Genomic DNA, 11,564 nt, shown 5'->3' with positions numbered 1-11,564 from the left:
TGGAGGGCGGGCAGTTACGAGGGATAAGAAAAAAGCGTGAAACAGAACTGCGTTTATGTGTGTTTGTACTGAACAAGAGAGGAGGAACTCGAGTAGAAACACTAAACCGGTTTCAAAAAGAGCCATGCAAGGATTTCTAACACAGCAGCAGGACTGCAAGCTTTGTGTTTTAAAAAAAAAAAAAAATCAGTCTGCCAGCACAGGACCACTTCGCTTTCTGGGGGCTCTCAGGCTTTACCAAGAGAATTTTGAGGGTGTCAAAGCTAGAGGCTGAAAACTGTGAGGATTACTAGGAAGATGCTACAGTGGGGACGATTAGAGATGGCGAGGGCCTAATAGTCGTAAAAAGCAGAAATGGCACAGAAGAAATAATCAGTAATTATTTAGAAGGTAAAATAGGAATAACTGTAAATAATAGCCTATGCGATCTGAGACGAAGGACTTGAGAGTGTCTGCCAGATTTCTAGCTTGGGACCCCAGTAGAGATCAAAATTTAGGGAGAGAAGGTGGGTAGGAGAGAGTGCCAAGGATCAGGTGCTGCCTTTGAGATGTCTATGCATATCTCCACTTTCACCGTCCATCCTCTCTTCAGCTCCAGTGGAGGAGCTCCCAGTCTAATAAAACTGTCTTGCTGAGATGAGTAATAACTCCATCTTTCCAAACACATTAGTCACTTCTCTGTCATCTTACTCGACTTGTTATTATCAATTGATGCAGTTGACAGCCCCTCCTCTTTAGCATCCTTGACAACACACTTGCCTTGTGTTCCTCCCACTTTGCTGGCCTATCTCATTTGCTGTCTCATCTGTCAACTCCTCCTCTTCTCAAAATCTAGATATTCAATGCTGCAAGACCCAGTCCTATGCTCTCCTCCTCTCGTCCATTCCCATAGCTTTAAATATCCTCCCCCTGCCCCCAGTAGGTAGCCATGTAGGGCTGTTGATCATTTGAACTGTGGATAGTTGGAAATGAGATATGCAATACGTATAAAATACACACCAGACTTCAAAGGTGTGTATGAAAAAAATAACTTCCTGATTTGAATACTGATTACATGTTGAAATATTTTGCATATGTTGGGTTAAAATATATATTGAAACTAATTTCACCCATTTTTACTTTTTATGTGACTGCTCAAAATGTGAAATTACATATGTGGGTTATACTGCATTTCTGTTTATGCTGTTGCCTCTAAAATGCCTACATTCGAGACTCCTTTCTTGGGCAGTAAGACTACCATTCCAACTTGCTTTTCGACATCATGTGGATGACTAAGAAGCATCTCAAACTTATCACATCTAAAACAGAAGACTTGAATTCTCTCACCCATGCTATACCTGTTCCTCCCTAAGTGTCCCTCAGCAAAGCCAATGGGACAAGCTAGCCACAAGTCTACCAGTCATCCTGGATGCCTTACTTCATCTCCCACATCTACTCCTTCAGCATGTCTTGTCAACTCTCCTCCAAAATATACCCTAGCTGGGCGTGTTCTCCATGACTACTCCTCTTACCAGAATGATATCAAACAACTGCAACAGGCTCTTTAAAATTTTTTTGTTTGGCTTATTTTTGATGAGAAGTACATCTGGTATATCATTCAAACAGTACCAAAGAGAATAAAGTTCAAAGCAAGGCTTTCCTGTCTCCCTATACCCAGTACTCATGGGAAGTAATCATTACTGGATTATTTTGAATCCTTCCAGAGTTACTACGCAGAGTTATTTTTCTTCCTTTCAGCCCAGCAGTATAGCCTAGAAATTGTCCTTATTCTTGAAGACAACCTTGGAAACAGCCTGTTTGCCACACCATCCCTAATCAAGTTTGTTATCAGATTTTTGGTCTTTGCAAGTATGATTAGTGAAAAATTCCTGTCATAGTGCAGTCTCAATTTATATTTCTATTGTGTTGAGGAATATTGACCCTCTTTTATATGATTAATAGCCATTTACATTTGTTCTAGGAATTCTGTTCATATCCTTTGCTTATTTTTCCAGGTGAGTTACTGAGGTGTTTTCTTATTGATTAAATAGGCTCTTTGTTGCTGATAGGAGTTGCAAATATTTATTTTGACTCTGTTTATGGTAAATCCATACAGTTTCTAATGCCAAACTCTCTCTTTTTTTATTTTATAACTCCAGGGGTTTGCTTCTCACACAAGATTTTCAATAGCCTCTATCGGTCTACTTCCATTGTTGCATTTCTATTATATGTTGCCCACACAACAATAAACATGATCTTTTTAGTTTGGAGCTTTGATTTGTCAAAAAATTATGAGACAATCATCAATATCTGAACTAAAAGAAACAAAACTGGGCCGGGCACAGTGGTTCACACCTGGAAACCCAATACTTTGGAAGGCTGAGTTGGACGGATTGCTTCAACTCAGGAACTGGAGACCAGCCTGGGCAACATGATGAAACCTCATCTCTCCAAAAACCAAAAATTAGCCAAGTGTGGTGACATGCACCTGTAGTCCCAGCTGAGGTGGGAGGATCACTGGAGCCCAGAAAATAGAAGTTCCAGTGAGCCATGATTGCACCACTACACTCCAGCCTGTGTGACCTGTTCAAAAAAAAAAAGACCCTGTTCAAAAAAAAAAAGAAAGAAGAAGAAAAGTAAAAAAACTGGATTTGCCGGATACTCTAATGACGAAAAGCTATGCTGGGTAGGCAGTCTCCCCAAGCAGCGGAAGCTGCTGATGCTCTATGGAGCTTTGGGGAATATGGAGTTCAGGAATAGGCACATTTCAAAGGGAAAAGGGTTTGCATCATCTGTATAAGAGTAGATATTCCGGTAAGACTGTTGTTAATTCTCCATTGAATTTATTGACGTGAATATGTCATTGGCTGACTTTGCAAAAGAAGGGTTTTTTTCAAAATAAATTCTATTGAGGCAGTTGATTAATTGAATGGGTTTAAAACTGGTTCTAGGAGTGTGGAAACTTCCTTTAATTCTCAGGTCTTTAAAAAAATATTATAGAAGTGTAAAACCTACAGAAAAAAATCAGAGGGTAATATAATGAAAAAGGTAATGTACCCACCAAACTGAGCACCCAGGGAAGGACAAGGAAAGAGCTTTTTAGTCCGTGCAAACTCCCCTGTGCAGTGCCTGAGAACTTCTCCTTGGGGGCTTGCCCTTCTTAGGAATTCAGGTTTCTTGGTTGCCTTGCAACCCAGCTGCATCTGATGGTTTCAGTTAAGGTTGTGACTTTGTAGTTCAAATGAGTTTTTCCCATTATTGAGAAAGAGAGATTGTTCATTGCAGCTTTTCATATCTGAAGCAGAAAAGAAGTCTTTCCTCTAAATTTTAACAGCACATTAATGGTATATCACCCTTTACTCCCAGTTTCTTAGTTGTCTCTTGTCTTTATGAGGTTTCCGTTTATTTGTTTTGTCACGAAAAGGGTTTTTTTAGAATATAGTCATATTTATCAATTTTTTTTTCTTTTATTGCATCTGGATTTTGAAACATAGTTAGAAATCCTTTCCTTGTACTCAGGTTATAGGAGAATTCACTCATTTTTTTCCTTGTACTTATGTGGTTTCATTATTTAGATTCCTGACCCATTTGGAATTTATTCTTCTGCCTAGTATGAGGTAGGGGTGAAACTTTTTATCTTTTTGTAAATGGCTAACCAATTGTTAGAAGCCAATCAGTAAATGTAGAAGGAATGATGGAAATAGAAAACCTCTGTTTGCTAGGCATCATCATAATATTTGATCCAGGCAAGAATCATTAATAGTTGCTAAAGTTAGTGGATAAAAGTTTGAAGTGTAAAAGATATATGCATAATCTCAATGTGGCTCCTTACCAGATTTATTAATGACAAAGGAAAAAATAGTGCAGAAACCGGGTCCACACACCTGAACCAAGGGATCATAGTTAATATTACCAGTATTGAGACAAAGTGACATCATGTGCCCCCAGATATGCACTGAAACTGAAAACACAAAACTGTGGTTTACTTAACAACAGCTCATGCCTAAATCTCAGCATAAGGAAACACCAAACAAACCCAAATTGAAGGATATTATACAAAATAACCGGCCTGTATTTCTCAGAGTCATAAAAAACTAAGAAACTGTCCCGATTAAAGAAGACTGCAGAGACATGACAGCTGAATGCAACACATGATCCAGGATTTCTTTGGCTATAGGGAACCTTATTGGGACAGTTGACAAAATCTAAGTTCTGTAAGTAAATAATTTATATTCTATCAGCATTGATTTCCTGATTTTGACTATTCTACTGTGGTTATAAAAGAAGGTACTTGTTGGCCGGGCGCGGTGGCTCAAGCCTGTAATCCCAGCACTTTGGGAGGCCGAGGCGGGTGGATCACGAGGTCGAGAGATCGAGACCATCCTGGTCAACATGGTGAAACCCCGTCTCTACTAAAAATACAAAAAATTAGCTGGGCATGGTGGCGCGTGCCTGTAATCCCAGCTACTCAGGAGGCTGAGGCAGGAGAATTGCCTGAACCCAGGAGGCGGAGGTTGCGGTGAGCCGAGATCGCGCCATTGCACTCCAGCCTGGGTGACAAGAGCGAAACTCCGTCTCAAAAAAAAAAAAAAAAAAAGAAGGTACTTGTTTTTAGAAAACACATACTCAGATATTTAGAAGTCAAAGAACATGTACATAGATATAGTAGATATATGTACATATATGTATATGGAGAGAGAAAGAATGAAGCAAATGTGGTAAAATGTTGCCATGTTAAGAGTCTGAGTAGAGGGCATGTGGGAACTGTTTGTACTAGCCTTACAACTTTTCTGTAAATCTGAAACTATATCCATCACACTTTGACCTCCTCAGAGTCTTGTGCATCTTTGTATCTCAAGTATCTGGAACAGGGTCCAGCTTGAAAACTGCCCAAGTAAATCAGTGAGCCCCTTAAATCAGGAGCACGTTGCAGCACCTAGTGGTGTAACAAGGGAAGCTTACTGCTGTGGAAAAATCTCTTCCTGTCCAAACAACGAACTTGTTCATTCTAACTGCATTGACCTATTATTAGCTAAACAAATTGCACTTATTTTATAATTACCAAGTGATGGAAAAGTGAGAGCAATTCGAGGTGTAAGTATAGGCATTATCATCTGGGACACAAAATCACTAGATTGACCAGCCTGATTTCACAGGTGTGGGGGTAGCTGCAGCCTCTAGAGCAAAGTTAGAAACACAGACATAAAAGAGAATAGGGTAACCCCCCCCAAAAATCCCAAGTTTTGGATTCAGTCTTCATGTGCATTTACTTCCTACCACTCCTCCTGAGCCAAAACAAAAAGAGCCAAAACATTTTATCTTCACCCTTCATATTGGAAGCCAAACTGTAAACCTTTTCAGTGCCTTCTTTTGTCTCCCTGGTCTGCCCCCACCCCCACCTCTCCCCACCTGCAGTGCAGGTTGCCGTATGTAACAAGAGAGAAGGAGTGTCTGGTTCTGCTTGGGAGCTCAGAGCAGTGAAAAATGAGCCTGATCTCGAAGAATGAAGACGATTGGGAGTGGGGGTTGGAGGGGCAGAGTAAAGGCATTTCAGACAAAAGCAACATCATATACAAAGGTCTTAGAAAGGGATTCAGACTCCCTTGACTTCTATCTTAGCTTCCTCCAACTCTACATAGAGGATGTGCAAAGAAAGCTTTTGAAGTCTGGTGAAAATAACTACGCTGATTTAAATCATGGAACTAGACATTGGTTTACTTCCATATATTGACTCATGAAAAAGTTTATAATCTCTGATTTATGTAATCACAGGAATGAAAGTTTGTGTATTATTATATGAATGAAGTACTGATTTTAAAAGAAAAATATGTATTTTAGGAGTCTAAGGCTGTCCTTATATTTTAGAACTGAATTGGCAAAACTAGTGGCCAAGATAGTGGGAAAGCAACCACTGAGCAGTCCTGGGAGCTCATGTTCTCTCTCATAAATGGCTGCTAACAAATGTGAACACATGGACATAGAGAGTGGAATGACAGATGGTAGAGACTCAGAAGGGTGAAGGGGTCTGTACTGAGAAATTACTTAATGGGTGCAATGTTCATTATTCAGGTGATGTATACCCTAAAAGCCCGGACTTGACCACTGCATGATCAATGCGTGTAGCAGAAGGGCACTTGTACCCTATAAATTTATGCAAATTTAAATAAATAATAGGTCTGAAAGGATGTTTATGTACCAAGTACATAAACATTCCATTACAAAACAAAAATTGCTTTTATTTTGAGCAATAAAAAATAATGTACAGCCGGAGCAGTGGCTCATGCCTATAATCCCATCACTTCGGGCGGCTGAGGCAGGTGGATTACCTGAGGTCAGGAGTTGGAGACAGCCTGACCCACATGGTGAAAACCTGTTTCGACTAAAAAAAAAAAAAAAAAAAAAAAAAAAATACAAAATTAGCCAGGTGTGATGGCACATACCTGAAATCCCAGTTACTTGGGTGGCTGAGGCAGGAGAATCTCTTGAACCCAGGAGGTGGAGGTTGCAGTGAACCAAGATCGTGCCATTGAACTCCAGCCTGGACAACAAGAGTGAAAATCCATCTAAGTAAATAAATAATAAAATAATGTGCACATAGCTGTAAATTACATATTAAGAAGGAAAAACAAAAGATAAGAATATATTTTAAGAAAAAACTAACCTGTTGGAGGAATCACTATGGGAAGTATATATGAGCACTCCCCTTGCAGGTTATGAATTTACTGCCTCGGGTCCAAGTTCATTCTTTTCATAGACCGAGTGTTTAAAATATTTTTCCTTTGCCAGGTGGCAGGATGTTCAGCTTTGTCAGTAGATGGCGACAGAGAAACGTCTCAGGAAAAAAGTATTCCTCCAGTTCTGCAGCACAGGTGAATGCTTCTGCACCCGCCTGTTGTGTTTGTTTTATTTTTAATGGAAATTTTTAAGAGCCCCACATCTTAATAGAAAAAAAAATAAATGCAACAAAGATACCGTTGAAATTCAAAGCTAGAAGAAGAAAGAGAACAGATAAGAAAAAAAAAATAAAAATAAGCCCATTGGGATAAAAGCAAGGGTAAGGAAAATGTGAGCATTACTCTACAAAGCAGGACGCATTTTACAATTTGGAAAGTAGTAGCGTTTTCCCACATGATACCAACTCAGCCTTTCAGGCCAAGGAGAGACTACTAAAAATAAGACAGAAATATAAATCGACACACACCCACCTGAACAGATCAGTGTGAAATCTTGGAGTGAATGAAATTATCAGACTCAAGCATGATTTGTCTGTGAATACTGCAACATGGCAGAGTCCGTGTCTGTTTCAATTCATACAACTAGACCCAAACCCATGTGTTTATTACCTGCTTTGGAGCTCTTATCTATCCATCTATCCATCTACACATCTAGATAAGTGACCTGACCCTCCAAATCCCCAATAGACTACATTCGTATATAGGAATGCTGGCATATGGAAGCCAAAGATAGATGTTGTACCTAGCTCAAAATGCCTTCTCCACCCACCTCCACCATTCCTGATTCACCCGAAATTTCTAGTACTAAAAACTTAATGACTGGATTAGGTAAAAAAACGGCACTGATATGAATGTCAGTTATTAAAAGTTATCTCTGTCTGCTTAACAATATGTCCTGAGGATTGCACCATATAAGTTCATACAGATTTTCCTTGTTGTTTTTCTTACACCTGCATGGTGCTGCATTGTGTATATGTATTAATACTATAGTTTCTTCAAACACCCTTCTATATTTGCGTATTTAGTAAGTTACCAGTATTTTGTGATTGCACATCATGTTGCAATAAGCAATCTTGCAAATATGTGTCTTCAGGCTAAAGTGGAATTGCTGAACCAAATAATAAGTGTGTATATGGTTTTGTTAAGTATTGCCAAATTTCCTTTTAAATGGCTGCAGCATTTCACATTATGAAAATACCTATTTTTGGCCAGGCACAGTGGCTTATGCCTGTAATCCTAGCACTTTGGGAGGCCAAGGCTGAAGGATCACTTGAGCCCAGGAGTTCAAGACTAGCCTGAGCAACATGGTGAGACCCCTTCTCTACAAAAAAATTTTACATTAGCCAGGCATGGTGGTATGAGCCTGTAGTCCCAACTGCTTGGGAGGCTGAGGCAAGGGGAGCACTTGAGCCTGAGAGGTTGAAGCTACAGTGAACCATGATCACACCACTTCACTCCAGTCTGGATGACAAAGTGAGACTCTGTCACTATTAAAAAAAAAAAAACAAAAAAACAAATCCCAGCACTTTGGGAGGCCGAGGCGGGTGGATCACGAGGTCAAGAGATCGAGACCATCCTGGTCAACATGGTGAAACCCCGTCTCTACTAAAAATACAAAAAATTAGCTGGGCATGGTGGCGTGTGCCTGTAATCCCAGCTACTCAGGAGGCTGAGGCAGGAGAATTGCCTGAACCCAGGAGGCGGAGGTTGTGGTGAGCCGAGATCGCACCACTGCACTCCAGCCTGGGTAACAAGAGCGAAACTCCGTCACACACACACAAAAAAAATTGTCCACAGTCTGACCAAGAAATTGTATTGTTAAGCTTTTGAATTTTTGCCAATTTAAACTGAGACATGCTGCATAGATTTCCAGAAATAGCATGGAGATCTGTCTATAGTAGTGGATAAATTTTTAAAGGTAGAAATCATTTGCTTTTTGGACAGATGTGTACAATTATTAAGAGCATCTATCTTCAAATATTCTCTCATTTGGCACTCATCAGAGGTAACATCTCTCTCACACAGCCAATAAAGCTGTCTGGCCAGTGGATGTCACTCAAGTGCTACTTTAAAAGATAAATTCTAGTACATCTGTTTCTATATTTTAGGACACTAACTCTCTTTTAAAATCCACTTGATGTGTTCATTAGATAAATGAGGCAAAAGATTCCTAGGGTTAAGTCCTATTTCATTTTTTTACTAACCTGGCTTTGTAAAGCTAAAGTCCTTTTTTAAAAGCCCACTACTAATATGGTTAACAAGAAGGTGCTTTTTGAAAGGATAAAGAAAATCAATTCAGCATGTTCTGATTTAAACAAAGTGTGTGATGGTTTTGATCTGATAACTAAAATTATCTAAATTAGGAACAAAATTCATGGCAATGAGAACTAAACCACAATCATGTGGCTCTTTGATATATGTAAATATTAACAGCTTGATATTTTTATCCTTTGAGGAAATGTCCTACACAGACCCAGAGAACAAGAGAAAGGCTCTACCTACACTTCTGTGGACCCCTCTCTAGCCAAGGGCAATGTCATTTTCACTTAAAACAGTCTCCAATCATGAAATGCAAATATCTTAGCTAAGCTCTTACAGTCCTTCTCCAAATACTACTTTCAAAAACAATGAGCTTTGAAAGAATTCTGAAAGCACTGATGCATTAAGAGAAAAAAATGTGAGGGCCAGACAATACTTAAGTAGTTCGTGAGTTAAAGGACAGAAAATCTAAGGTATTAAACTGTACATCTTTAATTTTCATTAGTTTATTTCAAAAAGCAGGCAACTTTCAAATCAGAAAGAAAGGCTAAGTTCATAGATTACAGCTGTTATTTGTCATTATTATCACTCATGACATTTGTTATTAAAATTAAGTATCATATAAATAATATTTTTAAATATATGTTTTAACAGTAGAGTCTCAGTAGAAAAACATTAGGATACATCAAAAAAAGTTTTAAGAGTCTTAACAGAAACCACAAAAGTTTAATTGAGAATAACCAAACTTCCCATTTGGAAATAAGTTTAATATTTACTAAACATGAGCATGACTAATAAAACTGATGACAAAATATATACATTGAGTCATTATATCAACAGTTAAATTTACCCTTATGATACCCTTGCCAGGGCTAAGAAATTATATCCATTGTAAATTTTTCTCTCTGCACTGCGGAAGTTCTGCCACATGTTACTACCCATTGGCACAGGCCTGTGTGGGTTGTACAGCCCTCATTCCAGTTGTAAGATGGCCCTGAGTTCTTGGTTATGCTCTTCCAAGGTCATCTCAAGTGCAGTCTTCACAAGGGAGTTCCTGGAAGTCCCTCTTCCTTCCAATGTGCTTGCTGAATGTTTGTTTCTAATTGCTTACAACCATATGACTGATCCGTTGACGTGTTTGTGAGACCCTGTGGCTACTGTTTGTTTCTAACTTGAGCATTTTACATTTTCCGGCCTTGTCTCTCTATTATAGAGGGAAGGATTCTGAAGTTTTTCTCTGTGAATATTAGACTGTTTTTTAAAGGGAAGAATAAATTGTATGGATAGTAGAGTTACCACATCATTTCCTTCCATTTCACTGAGTCTTCCTAGCCATCTTGAATGTAGGAGTTGCCCAGATAAATCACTCATAATTATTTGAGAGGAATAATATTTTGCTTAGAATTTTGATAATTTTTCAAACCTGAAATTGAAAATCGGTTAAGATTTCCTAAAAGACTCATTGCCATTATAGTCTGTTGCCACATTGTAATTATTATATATGTTTCATATATATAATTGTATAGTAAATGTACTTAGATAGTAGTAGTGAATACTATTATCATCTACTGATCTGGTTTCCTTCATTATAATTTTGCCCTGCTCTCTCTAGATTTTCACATAAGTGAATCCATAGAATATGTAGTCTTTTGTGGTTGTCTTCTTTCACTTAGCAAAAATCATTTGAAATTCATCAATGAATTTCATAATGAATCTTGTATACACCAGTAGTTTATTTGTTTTTATTGTTGAGTAGGATTTCACTCAATGGATATAGAACAATTTGTCCATTCACCTGTTGATGAACACTTGAGTTTCTTCCAGTTTGGGCTACTATGAATAAAACTTCTGTGTTAGTCCTTTCAGGCTGCTATAATAAAATACCTTAGATGATAACTGATAAACAGCAACGTATTGCTCAGAGTTCTGGAGACTATGAAGTTTAAAATCAAAGCACCAGCAGATCCAATATCTAGTGAGGGCTCCTTCTCTGCCTCATAGATGGCACCTTCTTGTGTCCTCACATGACAAAAGGGTGAACAGACTCCCTCCTCTTTTATAAAGGCGCTAATCCCATTCATGGGTGCTCCACCCTCATGACCTAATGTCCTCCTAAAAGCTACACTTCTTAATACTATTGCATTGGGCAATAGGTTTCAGCATATGAATTTGAGGAGGGATAAAAACATTCAGACTATAGCAGCTGCTAAGGACATTCATGTACAGTCTTCTTGAGAACTTATGTTTTTATTTTTCTTGAGTTAATACCAATGAATAGGATTATCAAATTGTGTGATTATTTTTCAAGATCATTTTAGCTATTTTAGGCCTCTTACATTTCCATATGAATTTTAGGATCAATTTGTCAGTTTCTGTAAGTATATGTTTAACTTTTTAAGAAACTGCCAACTGCCATGAAAACTGGCTTTGGCTTTTTGCATTCCCACTAGTTGCTCTATATCCTCATCAATATTATATTGTCAGGTTTTTAAAATTTTTATCTTAGCCATTCTAGTAGGTATATAGTAGTATCTCATGGGAGTTGTACTTTGTATTTCTCCAATGATTAATAATGTTGGTAGATATAAACCC

Source organism: Saimiri boliviensis, chromosome 9 (assembly GCF_048565385.1).
Source record: "Saimiri boliviensis isolate mSaiBol1 chromosome 9, mSaiBol1.pri, whole genome shotgun sequence".
Taxonomy (NCBI): Eukaryota; Metazoa; Chordata; class Mammalia; order Primates; family Cebidae; genus Saimiri; species Saimiri boliviensis.
Note: the sequence above shows the minus strand (reverse complement) of the source record.